The sequence below is a fragment of the Oncorhynchus tshawytscha genome, unplaced genomic scaffold (assembly GCF_018296145.1).
Source record: "Oncorhynchus tshawytscha isolate Ot180627B unplaced genomic scaffold, Otsh_v2.0 Un_contig_3085_pilon_pilon, whole genome shotgun sequence".
Taxonomy (NCBI): domain Eukaryota; kingdom Metazoa; phylum Chordata; class Actinopteri; order Salmoniformes; family Salmonidae; genus Oncorhynchus; species Oncorhynchus tshawytscha.
The window spans coordinates 92016-109919 of NW_024609111.1; the positions used below are offsets into that span (position 1 = coordinate 92016).

General features: G+C 42.3%; 2 long non-coding RNA genes across 3 annotated transcripts; both read left to right on the forward strand.

Moving 5' to 3' along the window:
- The first annotated feature begins 2042 nt into the window (after positions 1-2042).
- Positions 2043-8847, forward strand: LOC112241393. Its single transcript, XR_006081937.1, has 3 exons — positions 2043-2145; positions 5954-6063; positions 8828-8847. It is a non-coding gene; the product is annotated as an uncharacterized LOC112241393 (long non-coding RNA).
- Positions 8848-10220: 1373 nt separating this feature from the next.
- On the forward strand, positions 10221-11125 carry LOC121844291. 2 transcript variants are annotated; one of them, XR_006081935.1, is made up of 3 exons: positions 10221-10264; positions 10765-10858; positions 10997-11125. It is a non-coding gene; the product is annotated as an uncharacterized LOC121844291 (long non-coding RNA). The 2 variants fall into 2 exon arrangements; XR_006081936.1 differs by lacking the exon at positions 10221-10264 and adding an exon at positions 10422-10434.
- Positions 11126-17904: the final 6779 nt, after the last annotated feature.

Consider the following 17904-nt stretch of genomic DNA (forward strand, 5'->3'; position numbering starts at 1 on the left):
TTCACTGGTTCTCCCTTCACCGGGCACGACAGTTCGGAGTTCAAGAAGAACCAGGTATGGACACTAGACTCTCCTCTCCACACTGGCCGGGCTGGAGCGACCCTGGCTGGAGGACTTGGTCTGGCACTCTCCCTCTCCACACTGGCCGGGCTGGGAGCGACCCTGGCTGGGAGGACTTCAGGTCTGGCCTCTCCTCTCCACACTGGCCGGGCTGGGAGCGACCTGCCTGGATGACTTCAGGTCTGGACTCTCCCTCTCCCACCGGCCGGGCTGGAGGACTTCAGGTCTGGCCTCTCTCTCTCCACACTGGTCGGGCTGGGAGCGACCTGGGCTGGAGGACTTCAGGTCTGGCCTCTCCCTCTCCCACACTGGCCGGGCTGGGAGGACTTCCAGTGTCTGGACTCCCCTCTCCACACTGGCCGGGCTGGGAGCAACCCTGGCTAGGAGGACTTCAGGTCTGGTCTCTCCCTTCCACACTGGCTGGGCTTGAGAGACCTGGGCTTGGATGACTTCAGGTCTGGACTCTCCCTTCCACACTGGCCGGGCTGCTGGTCCCGCTGGTCCTTGCAGAAGACGCTGTACCGGGAAGAGAGGCAGGATGCTGGGCAGGAGGTAGGACAGGAGGAGAGGAGGATGAGGGAGGAGGAAGAGAGGCAGGAGGCTGGGCAGGAGGTTGGACAGGAGGAGAGGAGGATGAGCGAGGAGGAAGAGAGGCTGGGCACAAGGAGTAGAGGCAGAGGAAGAAAGGAGGAGAATAGGCAGGAGGAGGTGATGCAGGAGGCCGGGCAGTGTAATGACATCACACAGTACTGGTACTTGTGTGTAATGACTATCAGCGAAAACAACGTAGTAATGTCAGGCAGCCTGTCATTTTTGTGTTTATACTTTTTCATAACGACAACCACAATGGATAAAATGACTGCGCGGAGAAACATTGGAACCATTTCCATGTTTTGACCACTAGGTTTTATGGGTAGTATGACATTTCACTGTTGGGGCTCAACAACGGCACGGATACAACGATGAGCCCTCTATTCATCTCTATGGCAATTACACCCATAGAGATATAATGAATAGAACGGTCTTGGAACCTCTAACCCCGACAATCTGACCGGTGAACCCATTGGTGGACACACAATGGCTGCCTGGTATTAATGATGCGATCATTTCCGTGGTAATGTAGAATGTTCATTCTATTGATGTTTAACTGATGTGCTTCATGCAATGGAAGGTATTGTTTTGTAATGTTTGTTTTAGTTTGTATTGGATTTTTCTGGGATGATTTGTATTTATTAAGGATCCCCATGAGATGACCTCCCCCCCCCCCTCTTCCTGGGTGTCTGGCAACATTAAGGCAGTTATGTAGTCATGGCTCTATGTAGTACTGTGCGCCTCCCATAGTCTGTTCAGGACAAACCTCTGGTGGCATGTCTTGTAAGCTGTGTGCTAGTCGTTTAAACAGACACCTCGGTGGATTCAACATGTCAATACTGCTCACAAATACAAGTAGTGATGAAGTCAATCTCTCCTCCACTTTGAACCGGGAGAAATTAACATGCATATTATTAATGTTAGCTCTCTGTGTACATTTAAGGGCCAGCCAAATCAACAAATCCCAGCACATATTGATGGGTACACTTCCTGCTTTTACTTCCTGCTTTGCCCCTATGTGCTCGCAATGTCTGCCAGTCCAACCATTATGCCATCGTTGGGGACCGCCGTTCTATTCATTATATTTCTATGATTATAACCTTTCGTCTTAACCCCGCTTAAACCTTAACCTTAATCAAAGTGCTAAAACCGAACTTTGAATGAAGACCCAAAAAGTTGAATACATTTTTTTTACGACGAAAATTCACATTTTTAACGTTGTTGCCGTGGTAACTGAGGGGAACGCTTCTCGGCCGGTCGCCAAGGTGACGCGGTATCCGTCACGTCCGGTCTGAGGTTTCCGGAACCCGGCGCGAAAAAATAAATTCAACAGGAAAACTAAAGTCGTGAGAAGGAGCCGTCCCCCTTTTTTTGTTGTTGGATGAACTACTTTTAATTAATTTACTCCTATATATATTGCATCTAACGGTGTCGGTTTCTCACTCTTTATAACCCGTATTGTCAACTAAGAAGTGATCCACTTTTCAAGCAAAGGTAACTTTAACTAACTAGTCACATCCGCTTTTGATACTCCTTTAAGTATGAAAATAAACATGTGTTTTCTCTGGTCAAAGTTTTGTGTTTTTGGGTTGTGCTGAGGCTGAGTTAGTTGGTTAGATATTGAATAGGATTAGTTAGCCTCTGTGCACCTTCATCAATTATCTATTTATCTCCACCATTCAGAATTGAAAGTAATAGTTTGTTTCCCCTAACTAGTGACATTAAACTAGTTGTTTACAGATCATTGAAGTTGAAGCAGTGTGGTTTATAGTGAAGGACATACACTGCAGTGTGGGGTTTATAGTGAAGGATATACAATGCAGTGTGGTCTATAGTGAAGGATATACACTGCAGTGTGGTTTATAGTGAAGGATATACACTGCAGTGTGGTTTATAGTGAAGAGATATATAATGCTGTGTGGTTTATAGTGAAGGATATATAATGCAGTGTGGTTTATAGTGAAGGATATACACTGCAGTGTGGTTTATAGTGAAGGATATATAATGCTGTGTGGTTTATAGTGAAGGATATATAATGCTGTGTGGTTTATAGTGAAGGATATACACTGCAGTGTGGTTTATAGTGAAGGATATACAATGCAGTGTGGTTTATAGTGAAGGATATATAATGCTGTGTGGTTTATAGTGAAGGATATATAATGCTGTGTGGTTTATAGTGAAGGATATACACTGCAGTGTGGTTTATAGTGAAGGATATACAATGCAGTGTGGTTTATAGTGAAGGATATATAATGCTGTGTGGTTTTATAGTGAAGGATATATAATGCTGTGTGGTTTATAGTGAAGGATATACACTGCAGTGTGGTTTATAGTGAAGGATATATAATGCTGTGTGGTTTTATAGTGAAGGATATACAATGCAGTGTGGTTTATAAGTGAAGGATATACACTGCAGTGTGGTTTATAGTGAAGGATATACACTGCAGTGTGGTTTATAGTGAAGGATATATAATGCAGTGTGGTTTATAGTGAAGGATATACAATGCAGTGTGGTTTATAGTGAAGGATATACAATGCAGTGTGGTTTATAGTGAAGGACACAATGCAGTGTGGTTTATAGTGAAGGATATACAATGCAGTGTGTGGTTTATAGTGAAGGATATACAATGCTGTGTGGTTTATAGTGAAGGATATATAATGCAGTGTGGTTTATAGTGAAGGATATATAATGCAGTGTGGTTTATAGTGAAGGATATACAATGCAGTGTGGTTTATAGTGAAGGATATATAATGCAGTGTGGTTTATAGTGAAGGATATACAATGCAGTGTGGTTTATAGTGAAGGATATACAATGCAGTGTGGTTTATAGTGAAGGATATATAATGCAGTGTGGTTTATAGTGAAGGATATACACTGCAGTGTGGTTTATAGTGAAGGATATATAATGCAGTGTGGTTTATAGTGAAGGATATATAATGCAGTGTGGTTTATAGTGAAGGATATACACTGCAGTGTGGTTTATAGTGAAGGATATATAATGCAGTGTGGTTTATAGTGAAGGATATATAATGCAGTGTGGTTTATAGTGAAGGATATACACTGCAGTGTGGTTTATAGTGAAGGATATACACTGCAGTGTGGTTTATAGTGAAGGATATACAATGCAGTGTGGTTTATAGTGAAGGACATACACTGCAGTGTGGGGTTTATAGTGAAGGATATACAATGCAGTGTGGGGTTTTATAGTGAAGGATATACACTGCAGTGTGGTTTATAGTGAAGGATATACAATGCAGTGTGGTTTATAGTGAAGGATATATAATGCAGTGTGGTTTATAGTGAAGGATATATAATGCAGTGTAGGGTTTATAGTGAAGGATATACACTGCAGTGTGTGGTTTTATATTGAAGGATATACACTGCAGTGTGGTTTATAGTGAAGGATATATAATGCAGTGTGGGGTTTATAGTGAAGGCATGCTGTGTGGGGTTTTATTGAAGGATATATGCTGTGTGTTTATAGGATATATAATGCTGTGTGGTTTATAGTGAAGGATATATAATGCTGTGTGGTTTTATAGTGAAGGATATATAATGCAGTGTGGTTTATAGTGAAGGATATACACTGCAGTGTGGGGTTTATAGTGAAGGTTTGCAGTGTGTGGTTTTATAGTGAAGGATATACACTGCAGTGTGTGGTTTTATAGTGAAGGATATATAATGCAGTGTGGGGTTTATAGTGAAGGATATATAATGCTGTGTGGGGTTTATAGTGAAGGATATATAATGCTGTGTGGTTTATAGTGAAGGGTATATAATGCTGTGTGGTTTTATAGTGAAGGATATATAATGCTGTGTGGTTTATAGTGAAGGATATACAATGCAGTGTGGTTTATAGTGAAGGATATACACTGCAGTGAAGGATATACACTGGTTTATAGTGAAGGATATACAATGCAGTGTGGTTTATAGTGATATACAATGCAGTGTGGTTTATAGTGAAGGATATACAACACTGCAGTGTGTGGTTTATAGTGAAGGATATACAATGCAGTGTGGTTTATAGTGAAGGATATACAATGCAGGGGTTTATAGTGAAGGACATACAATGCAGTGTGGTTTTATAGTGAAGGATATATAATGCTGTGAGGTTTATAGTGAAGGACATACAATGCAGTGTGGTTTATAGTGAAGGATATACAATGCAGCGTGGTTTATAGTGAAGGACATACAATGCAGTGTGGTTTATAGTGAAGGATATATAATGCTGTGTGGTTTATAGTGAAGGATATACAATGCAGTGTGGTTTATAGTGAAGGTTTATATATACAATGCAGTGAGGTTTATAGTGAAGGATATACACTGCAGTGTGGGGTTTATAGTGAAGGATATATAATGCAGTGTGGGGTTTATAGTGAAGGATATATAATGCAGTGGGGTTTATAGTGAAGGATATATAATGCAGTGTGGGGTTTATAGTGAAGGATATACAATGCAGTGTGGTTTATAGTGAAGGATATACAATGCAGTGTGGTTTATAGTGAAGGATATATAATGCAGTGTGGTTTATAGTGAAGGATATACAATGCAGTGTGGTTTATAGTGAAGGATATACAATGCAGTGTGGTTTATAGTGAAGGATATACAATGCAGTGTGGTTTATAGTGAAGGATATATAATGCAGTGTGGTTTATAGTGAAGGATATACAATGCAGTGTGTGGTTTATAGTGAAGGACATACAATGCAGTGTGGTTTATAGTGAAGGATATATAATGCTGTGAGGTTTATAGTGAAGGACATACAATGCAGTGTGGTTTATAGTGAAGGATATACAATGCAGCGTGGTTTATAGTGAAGGACATACAATGCAGTGTGGTTTATAGTGAAGGATATACAATGCAGTGTGGTTTATAGTGAAGGATATACAGTGCAGTGTGTGGTTTATAGTGAAGGATATATAATGCTGTGAGGTTTATAGTGAAGGACATACAATGCAGTGTGGTTTATAGTGAAGGATATACAATGCAGCGTGGTTTTATAGTGAAGGACATACAATGCAGTGTGGTTTATAGTGAAGGATATACAATGCAGTGTGTGGTTTATAGTGAAGGATATACAATGCAGTGTGGGGTTTATAGTGAAGGATATACAATGCAGCGTGGTTTATAGTGAAGGATATACAATGCAGTGTGGTTTACAGTGAAGGATATACAGTGCAGTGTGGTTTATAGTGAAGGATCTATAATGCAGTGTGGTTTATAGTGAAGGATATATAATGCAGTGTGGTTTAGAGTGAAGGATATACACTGCAGTGTGGTTTATATAAATATATTTTGCAGGTTGTTTGGAGACATGAATCCAGAAGACGTGGTTATCATTCTCAGTGATGATGATGATGATGTGTCCATCAACGACTCGGTCTACATCGTCGAAGACATCCAGAACAACGGTAAGACGTCAGCAAAAATAGTTTGTAGGAAGATAAAAGGGGAAAGAACAGGGAAGTGAAAGGAGAGAACTCAAGATAACCACGTCAGCACTTCCTAAAATCCAGAGTGTCAACCTCTGTGAACTTTAGTCCAGTGCTTTCTATATCTATATCATCTATATCTATATCATCGATACCATCTATACCTATATCATCTATATCTATATCATCTATATCTATATCTATATCAACTATATCTATATCATCGATACCATCTATATCTATATCAACTATATCTATATCATCGATACCATCTATATCTATATCAACTATATCTATATCATCGATACCATCTATATCTATATCATCTATATCTATATCATCGATACCATATATCTATATCATCTATATCATCGATAACATATATCTATATCATCTATATCTATATCATCGATACCATCTATATCTATATCAGCTATATCTATATCAGCTATATCATCGATAACATATATCTATATCATCTATATCTATATCATTGATACCATCGATACCATCATCATCATCGATATATCTATATATATCTATATCTATATCATCTATATCTATATCATCTATATCTATATCATCGATACGTCTATATCTATATCATCTATATCTATATCATTGATAACATATATCTATATCATCGATACCATATATATCTATATCTATATCATCGATACATCTATATCTATATCATCTATATCTATATCATTGATACCATCTATATCTATATCATCGATAACATATATCTATATCATCTATATCTATATCATCTATATCTATATCATCGATATCATATATATAGCTATATCACCTATCCATATCATCGATACCATATATCATCTATATCTATATAATATATCTATATCATCTCCATCTATATAATCGATGCCATATATAACTATATCTATATAATCTATATATATATATCATCTATATCTATATCATCGATACCATATATATCTATATCATCTATATCTATATCACGATACCATATATCTATATCATCTATCTATATCATTGATACCATATACCTATATAATCTATATCTATATCATCGATACCATATATAATCTATATCATCTACATCTATATCATCTACATCTATATAATCGATGCTATATATATCTATAACATCTATATCATCTACATCTATATCATCTACATCTATATAATCAATGCCATATATATCTATATCATCTACATCTATATAATCAATGCCATATATATCTATATCATCTACATCTATATAATCAATGCCATATATATCTATATCATCTACATCTATATAATCAATGCCATATATATCTATATCATGTATACCATATATATCTATACCATATATATCTATATCATCTATACCATATATATCTATATCATCTACATCTATATCATCTACATCTATATAATCAATGCCATATATATCTATATCATCTATATCATCTACATCTATATCATCTACATCTATATAATCAATGCCATATATATCTATATCATCTACATCTATATAATCAATGCCATATATCTATATCATGTATACCATATATATCTATATACCATATATATCTATACCATATATATCTATATCATCTATACCATATATATCTATACCATATATATCTATATCATCTATACCATATATATCTATATCATCTATGCCATATATATCTATATCATCTATGCCATATATATCTATATCATCTATACCATATATCTATATCATCTATACCATATATATCTATATCATCTATACCATATATATATACCATATATATCTATAACATCTATATCATCTACATCTATATAATCAATGCCATATATCTATATCATCTACATCTATATAATCAATGCCATATATATCTATATCATCTATACCATATATATCTATATCATCTATACCATATATATCTATATCATCTATACCATATATATCTATATCATCTATGCCATATATATCTATATCATCTATACCATATATATCTATATATCATCTATACCATATATATCTATATAATCTATACCATATATCTATATCATCTATACCATATATATCTATATGGTCTGTTCAATACAGCCACAGCAGGGATGACGGGCTTCATTCTCCCTTCATTCATTCATCTATACCATATATATCTATATCATATGACGGGCTTCATTCTCCCTTCATTTCTGAAGAAAATCACTAACAGGCCGATTGACTTGAGTCTCTTTCAACTTTCGAGTGCCTATCTAATATAACAAGACAGCTAAATCATTTGAATGATTTGAGCTGAAGTCTGTGTTGCACTTTGAATAATCAACCACAGACATGCCTGTCTGAACTCTGAACTCTGAACCAGTCTGGAAGCTGACTGCTGTATTTATGATGGCGGTAGGAGAGCAACTGTGGGTAGGTCTGCTTAATGTGTCTGTGTGTGTCTGTATACACAGTGTACAAAACATTAGGAACACCTGCTCTTAAACACCTGCTCTTTTTAAGGAGGTAGATCAGATTTAATATTGCAAACTGAAGCTTCCATCAATGTAATTGTCTTCATCATTTCCAATCGCCCATATATTTTTTGTAAATATATCATGCAGTAGATCAGTCTAAACCCCTGTGGTCTCTGTATCCCCCTGTGTATATAGTATACCCAGTGAGATCAGTCCTAAGCCCCTGTGGTCTCTGTATCCCCTGTGTATATAGTATACCCAGTGAGATCAGTCTAAACCCCTGTGGTCTCTGTATCCCCTGTGTATATAGTATACCCAGTAGATCAGTCCTAAACCCTGTGGTCTCTGTCCCCTGTGTATATAGTATACCCAGTAGATCAGTCTAAACCCCTGTGGTCTCTGTATCCCCTGTGTATATAGTATACCCAGTAGATCAGTCTAAACCCCTGTGGTCTCTGTATCCCCTGTGTATATAGTATACCCAGTAGATCAGTCTAAACCCCTGGTCTCTGTATCCCCCTGTGTATATAGTATACCCAGTAGAGTCAGTCTAAACCCCTGTGGTCTCTGTATCCCCTGTGTATATAGTATACCCAGTAGATCAGTCTAAATCAAATCAAATCAAATCTTTTCTTTGTCACATGTCCCTGTTGTATATGCGAGTGTATGCTTGTGCTTCTAGTTCCGACAATGCAGTAATCGGTAGTAATCTAACTAACAATTCCAAAAAAACTACTGTCATACACAGTGTAAGGGGATAAAGAGAATATGTACATAAGGATATATGAATGAGTGATGGTACAGAGCAGCATAGGCCAGTAGATGATATCAGTACAGTATATACCCATATGAGATAGAGTATGTAAACCAAGTGGCATAGTTAAAGTGGCTAGTGATACATGTATTACACATAAGGATGCAGTCGATGATATAGAGTACAGTATCCGTATGCATATGAGATGGTCTCTGTATCCCCTGTGTATATCACATCATTTCCCATCGATTCCCATGATTAAAGTGGCTGGAGTAGAGTCAGTGTCATTGACAGTGTGGTGGTAGCCACTCAATGTTAGTGGTGGCTGTTTAACAGTCTGTGGCCTTGAGATAGAAGCTGTTTTCAGTTTCGGTCCCAGCTTTGATGCACCTGTACTGAACCCTTCTGGATGGCAGCGGGGTGATCCCCGGAGTGGTTGATGTGATGATCTTTATGGTCTTTATGGCCTTCCTGAGCATCGGGTGGTGTAGGTGTCTGGGGCAGGTAGTTTGCCCCCTGATGCGGTCTCTGCCACTGTCCACGGTTGAGGGCGGTGCGATTTGCCATACCAGGCGGTGATACAGCCCGCCAGGATGCTCTCTAAACCCCTGTGGTCTCTGTATCCCCTGTGTATAGTATACCCAGTAGATCAGTCTAAACCCCTGTGGTCTCTGTATCCCTGTGTATATAGGCATACCCAGTAGATCAGTCTAAACCCTGTGGTCTCTGTATGTCCCTGTGTATATAGTATGCCCAGTAGATCAGTCTAAACCCTGTGGTCTCTGTATCCCCTGTGTATATAGTATACCCAGTAGATCCAGTCTAAACCCTGTGGTCTCTGTATCCCTGTGTATATAGTATGCCCAGTAGATCAGTCTAACTGCAGCAGGTCACATGATCCTGAAGGAGAAGAGGACCTGGTCGTGACCTTCTGTCAGAGAGGAGAGGAGTGCTGCCTCACGCACGCTATGACTGTACCGCACACACCTTCACGTGAGTGCGCGCAAGCCTTCACATGAGAGGAGACACTTTACACACCTTCACGTGGGAGACACACACACACCTTCACGTGAGAGACACACACCTTCACGTGAGAGACACACACACCTTCGCGTGAGAGAGACACACACAACTTCACGTGAGAGAGACACACACACCTTCACGTGAGAGTTACACACACCTTCACGTGAGAGAGACCCACACACCTTCATGTGAGAGAGACCCACACACACTTTCACGTGAGAGACACACACACACCTTCAAGTGAGAGAGACACACACACACCTTCACGTGAGAGAGACCCACACACCTTCATGTGAGAGAGACACACACACACTTTCACGTGAGAGAGACACACACAACTTCACGTGAGAGAGACACACACTTTCATGTGAGACACACCTTCATGTGAGAGACACACACACATATTTTCACGTGAGAGACACACACACACACTTCTCTGCTTTCTAACATCAACGTCTCCTCTCCTCCAGACCAACAGACAGTGATGTAGGAGGACCAATAGAATCCAACCAGCTCTTCTGTCACCAGTGCTTCTGTTACGTCTGTGACAAGGTCGCCTCGGAGGTGAGCTGTGTGAGGGAGACGTGAAGGTAAACTCTGTAGAGCTGTCAGAGAGATGTGAAGGTAAACTCTGTAGAGCTGTCTCAGAGAGATGTGAAGGTAAACTCTGTGTGTGTGTGTGTGTGTGTGTGTGTGCTGCAGTGTTCTGTGTGGACTGTGTCAGGAGTGTGCCACTGCAACGCCCATAAGAGGAGTGTGTTCTGGAGCAACAAGAGAGACAAGGTGGTTCTGGGATACCTTCAGGTCAGTTTAACCTTCAGGTCAGTTTAACCTTCAGGTCAATGCAATCCCTAACCTTCAGGTCAAGCGAACCTTAACCTCAGGTCAGTTTGACCTTCAGGCCGTTTAACTCTTTAACTCAGGTCAGTTTAACCCCAACCTTCAGTTCAGTTTAACCTACCTCCTGTCTGTCTGTCTGTCTGTCTGTCTGTCTGTCTTTTCATTTAACTTTCTGCAGATGTTTAACTTCCAACCTGCTGGAGATCGACAGCGACCTCCGACTGGCAGGTAGACCAAGACACAAGACACACACACAATGTCCATCCATTACTACACACACACACAATGTCCACATTACTACACACACAATGTCCATCCATTACTACACACACACACACACACAATGTCCATCCATTACTACACACACACACAATGTCCATCCATTTACTACACACACACACAATGTCCATCCATTACTACATACACACACACAATGTCCATCCATTACTACACACACACACACACACACAATGTCCATCCATTACTACAGCCCGACACACTCACAATGTCCATCCATTACTACGAGCCCGCACACACACACACACACACACACACACAATGTCCATCCATTACTACGAGCCTCTACACACACACACACACACACGCAATGTCCATCCATTACTACGAGCCCACACACACTCACAATGCCCATCCATTACTACGAGCCCGTTCTCCCAATTAAGGTGCCACCAACCACCTGTGCTGTACACACACACACACACACACACACACACACACACCTGTGTTCTGTGTGTGTAGAGTCCTTACTGCTGCAGTTGGAGGAGGAGTTGTCCAAAGAGTACGCCTCCTTCCAGAGGGGCGTGGCTGTGAGGGGATTGGCTGTCCAATGTGCCTGTCACTGCCACACAGCCAAATCGTTTGGAATGCGGGAACTGCCATTCAAATCACCTGCTGCTACTGGTCTACGAGTAAGACTCCTTGTTCCATCGTTAATATCCTGTTACTATGGGGACTCTTACTATGGGGATTATTACCATGGGGAGTATTACTATGTTGGACTGGGGAGTATTACCATGTTGGACTGGGGAGTATTACCATGTTGGACTGGGGAGTATTACCATGTTGGACTGGGGAGTATTATCATGTGGACTGATCATGTTGGACTGGGGAGTATTACCATGTTGGACTGGGGAGTATTACCATGTTGGACTGGGGAGTATTACCATGTTGGACTGGGGAGTATTGCCATGTTGGACTGGGGGTACCATGTTGGACTGGGGAGACCATGTTGGACTGGGGAGTATTACCATGTGGACTGGGAGTACCATGTTGGACTGTATTACCATGGGAGTATTACCATGTTGGACTGGGGAGTATTACCATGTTGGACTGGGGAGTATTACCATGTTGGACTGGGGAGTATTACCATGTTGGACTGGGGAGTATTACCATGTTGGACTGGGGAGTATTACCATGTTGGACTGGGGAGTATGGGAGCATGTTGGACTGGGGAGTATTGGCATGTTGGACTGGGGAGTATTGGCATGTTGGACTGGGAGTATTACCATGTTGGACTGGGGAGTATTACCATGTTGGACTGGGGTGTATTACCATGTTGGACTGGGGAGTATTACCATGTTGGACTGGGGAGTATTACCATGTTGGACTGGGGAGTATTACCATGTTGGACTGGGGACTGGGGAGTATTACCATGTTGGACTGGGGAGTATTACCATGTTGGACTGGGGACTGGGGAGTATTACCATGTTGGACTGGGGAGTATTACCATGTTGGACTGGGGAGTATTACCATGTTGGACTGGGGAGTATTACCATGTTGGACTGGGGAGTATTACCATGTTGGACTGGGGAGTATTATCATGTTGGACTGGGGAGTATTACCATGTTGGACTGGGGACTGGGGAGTATTACCATGTTGGACTGGGGACTGGGGATTATTACCATGTTGGACTGGGGAGTATTACCATGTTGGACTGGGGACTGGGGATTATTACCATGTTGGACTGGGGAGTATTACCATGTTGGACTGGGGAGTATTATTACTTATTTACTGTTTTCTGTTGTTTGTGTTAATTTTTGGTGTGTGTGTGTGTGTTGGACTGGGAGTTATTCCAGGTGTTTGAGTGTGTGTGCCGTATTCCTTGGACGTGCGGAGAGAGAGAGACCATGTTGGAAAGCAGCAGCTGTTATGAGACTTGGAGCAGCTCAACTCTTCATTACACACTGTCAACCTCCTGGGTACCATGTTGGACACACACACACACACACATGTTGGACACCACACCACACCACACCACACCACACCACACCACACACACACTGATTTCACAATTGGCTCATAAGATTCCTTTTTCAAACCGTCCTGTGGCCATTTTAATCAAAATCCCTGACTAAAAACATTCCCCCACACAAAGTTAAAATCACCTGTACAGTTACCAAGACTAATGGTTTAAACCCCCACCGTTCACCCAAATGGTATGCTCCTACAGACAGTGAGTCACATGTCCTTGTCATGCTATATGAAGCAGGCAGTCAGGCATCAAGGCATTCAGTGACTGTTCCATTTAACTTAGAATGGGCAAAACTAGTGACCGAAGTAACTTTGAGCCATGTTACTGATGGTCGGTGCCAGTTCCAGTATCTCAGAAATGTCTGCCCTCCTGGGCTTTTCACGCATTACAGTGTCTAGGTGACAAACAAAACACATCCAGTCAGCGGCAGGGTGAAAACAGCTTGTTGATGAGAGGGGTCAAAGGAGAACGGCAAGAATGGTGCAAGCTAACAGGCGGGCCACAAACAGACAAATAACGGTGCAGAACGACATATCAGAAACTCAGTCGGTCCTTATCACAGATGGACTATTTCAGCAGACTATCAGATTAAAAACAAGAAGAAGCAGCTCCAGTGTGCACGCCATCACCAACACTGGACAATTGAGGAGTGGGAAAACACTGCCTGGTCCGACGAATCTGTTCCACCACGCTGATGGAAGAGTCAGGGTTTGATCCATGGATGGACCCCATCCTGCCTGGTGTCAAAGTACAGGCTGATGGAAGAGTCAGGGTTTGATCCATGGACCCATCCTGCCTGGTGTCAACGGTACAGGCTGGTGGAAGAGTCAGGGTTTGATCCATGGACCCATCCTGCCTGGTGTCAACGGTATAGGCTGGTGGAAGAGTCAGGGTTTGATCCATGGACCCAGCCAACGGTACAGGCTGATGGAAGAGTCAGGGTTTGATCCATGGACCCATCCTGCCTGGTGTCAACGGTATAGGCTGGTGGAAGAGTCAGGTTTGATCCATGGACCCATCCTGCCTGGTGTCAACGGTACAGGCTGATGGAAGAGTCAGGGTTTGATCCATGGACCCATCCTGCCTGGTGTCAACGGTACAGGCTGGTGGAAGAGTCAGGTTTGATCCATGGACCCATCCTGCCTGGTGTCAACGGTACAGGCTGGTGGCGGTGGTTTAATGGTGTGGGAGTGTTTTCCCTGTCACACGTTTAGGTCCCTTGTTCCCCAATTGATCAACATGTCCATTCCCCCGAAGAATTCAGGCTGTTCTGAATAATTCATGTTACAATACAAGTCCCTGGAGAAGGATGTACTTGGACATTTCATGAGTAGGGGTCTGAGTGCCACCACATTCAATAGACATAGGACGTCATTTAGGTCCAATGTTTTCAGAATGCTGATGGCAGAAGATGTTAATGGTTTCAGAAGATGTTAATGGTTCCAGAAGATGCTAATGGTTTCAGAAGATGCTAATGGTTCCAGAAGATGCTAATGGTTTCAGAAGATGCTAATGGTTCAGAAGATGTTAATGGTTTCAGAAGATGTTAATGGTTTCAGAAGATGCTAATGGTTCCAGAAGATGCTAATGGTTCCAGAAGATGTTAATGGTTTCAGAAGATGCTAATGGTTCCAGGATGTTAATGGTTTCAGAAGATGCTAATGGTTCCAGAAGATGTTAATGGTTTCAGAAGATGCTAATGGTTTCAGAAGATGCTAATGGTTCCAGAAGATGTTAATGGTTCCAGAAGATGTTAATGGTTCCAGAAGATGTTAATGGTTCCAGAAGATGCTAATGGTTTCAGAAGATGTTAATGGTTCCAGAAGATGTTAATGGTTCCAGAAGATGCTAATGGTTCCAGAAGATGTTAATGGTTTCAGAAGATGTTAATGGTTTCAGAAGATGCTAATGGTTTCAGAAGATGTTAATGGTTTCAGAATATTGAAGTGTCCGTTTGGATGCGGAGTGCTGATGATCATTTTGGCCAAACACTTCATTACCCCCAAACGATCCAACATAGGTCTTCACTACCCCTAGTGATCCAACATAGGACCACCACATTCAATAGGACATAGGACTTCATGGGTATCACTTCCAGATCCTGTACCTTCCAGATCCAGTACCTTCCAGATCCAGTACCTTCCAGATCCAGTACCTTCCAGATCCAGTACCTTCCAGATCATATACCTTCCAGATCCTGTACCTTCCGGATACTGTACCTTCCAGATACTATACCCCCTTTTTCTCCCCAATTTCGTGGTATGCAATTGGTAGTTATTCTTGTCTCATTGCTGCAACTCCCGCACGGACTCGGAGAGGCGAAGGTCGAGAGCCGTGCGTCCCCACGAAAAACACAACCCAACCAAATCATACTGCTTCTTGACACAATGCCCACTTAACCCGGAAGCCAGCCGCATCAATGTCCCGGAGGAAACGATGCACACCTGGCGACCAAGTCAGCGTGCCTGTGCCCGGCCCGCCACAGGAGTCGCCAGTGCGAGATGGGACGAGGACATCCCTGCCGTCCAAACCTCCCCTAACCCGGCGACACTGGTCTCCCGGTCGCGGCCGGCTGCGACAGAGCCTGGACTCGAACCCTGAATCTCTAGTGGCTGTGATGCAGTGCCTAAGACCACGGCACCATTCGGGAGGCTTCACACTTCTAATATGACTAAATCTGCCTCGACGTCTAACCCCTGACTTCTGTGACCTCTAACCCCTAACAGACCAGTGATTTCCCATCATCTTGAGGCCAGGACAGCTGAGGCCCTGCCCTTGCTGCCAACCAGGTACACACACACACACACCAAATCCCATATGGACCCCTACACCCTAAAGCACGTGGCGATCTCAGGTATTTGGGATAGGGGAATAGCTCCACCTTGCATTCTGATAATCTTGGTAAGTTTCAAACATATTGCTGAGACTCATCAAATTTCTCAGACCTCCACAAGTGGTATAGGGTGTAGGGTCTAGGAGTCCATTTAGGACTGGGTAACACCATAGGGTCTAGGAGTCCATTTAGGATTGGGCAAACAATTATAGGGTCTAGAGGTCCATTAGGACTGGGTAATGTCTATAGGTCTAGAGGTCCATTTAGGACTGGGTAATACCATAGGGTTCATAGGAGGTCCATGACTGTGGTAACACCATAGAGGTCCATTTAGGACTGTACACCTCATAGGCTCAGAGGTCCATTTAGGACTGGGCAACACCATAGGCTCCAGAGGTCCATTTAGACTGGGTAACACCATAGAGGTCCATTTAGGACTGGGTAACACCATAGAGGTCCATTTAGGACTGGGTAACACCATAGAGGTCCATTTAGGACTGGGTAACACCATAGAGGTCCATTTAGGACTGGGTAACACCATAGAGGTCCATTTAGGACTGGGTAACACCATAGAGGTCCATTTAGGACTGGGTAACACCATAGGGTCTAGAGGTCCATTTAGGACTGGGTAACACCATAGAGATCATTTAGACTGGGTAACACCCATAGAGGTCCATTTAGGACTGCACACCATAGAGGTCCATTTAGGACTGGGTAACACCATAGAGGTCCATTTAGGACTGGGTAACACCATAGAGGTCCATTTAGGACTGGGTAACACCATAGAGGTCCATTTAGGACTGGGTAACACCATAGAGGTCCATTTAGGACTGGGTAACACCATAGAGGTCCATTTAGGACTGGGTAACACCATAGAGGTCCATTTAGGACTGGGTAACACCATAGAGGTCCATTTAGGACTGGGTAACACCATAGAGGTCCATTTAGGACTGGGTAACACCATAGAGGTCCATTTAGGACTGGGTAACACCATAGAGGTCCATTTAGGACTGGGTAACACCATAGAGGTCCATTTTAGGACTGGGTAACACCATAGAGGTCCATTTAGGACTGGGTAACACCATAGAGGTCCATTTAGGACTGGGTAACACCATAGAGGTCCATTTAGGACTGGGTAACACCATAGAGGTCCATTTAGGACTGGGTAACACCATAGAGGTCCATTTAGGACTGGGTAACACCATAGAGGTCCATTTAGGACTGGGTAACACCATAGGGTCTAGAGGTCCATTTAGGACTGGGTAACACCATAGTCAGAGGTCCATTTAGGACTGGGTAACACCATAGGGTCTAGAGGTCCATTTAGGACTGGGTAACACCATAGAGGTCCTTTTAGGACTGGGTAACACCATAGAGGTTCATTTAGGACTGTGTAACACCATAGGGTCTAGAGGTCCATTTAGGACTGGGTAACACCATAGGGTCTAGAGGTCCATTTAGGACTGGGTAACACCATAGAGATCCATTTAGGACTGGGTAACACCATAGCGATCCATTTAGGACTGGGTAACTTGTCTCTGTGTGTGTGTGTGTCTCTGTGTGTATCTCTGTGTGTCTCTGTGTTTTCAGGGTAATGGAGGCGGTGCGGAGACAGATGGTGGAGTGTGACTTCAGTCCAGAGTTTCTCCAGAAACTTCAAGGTTT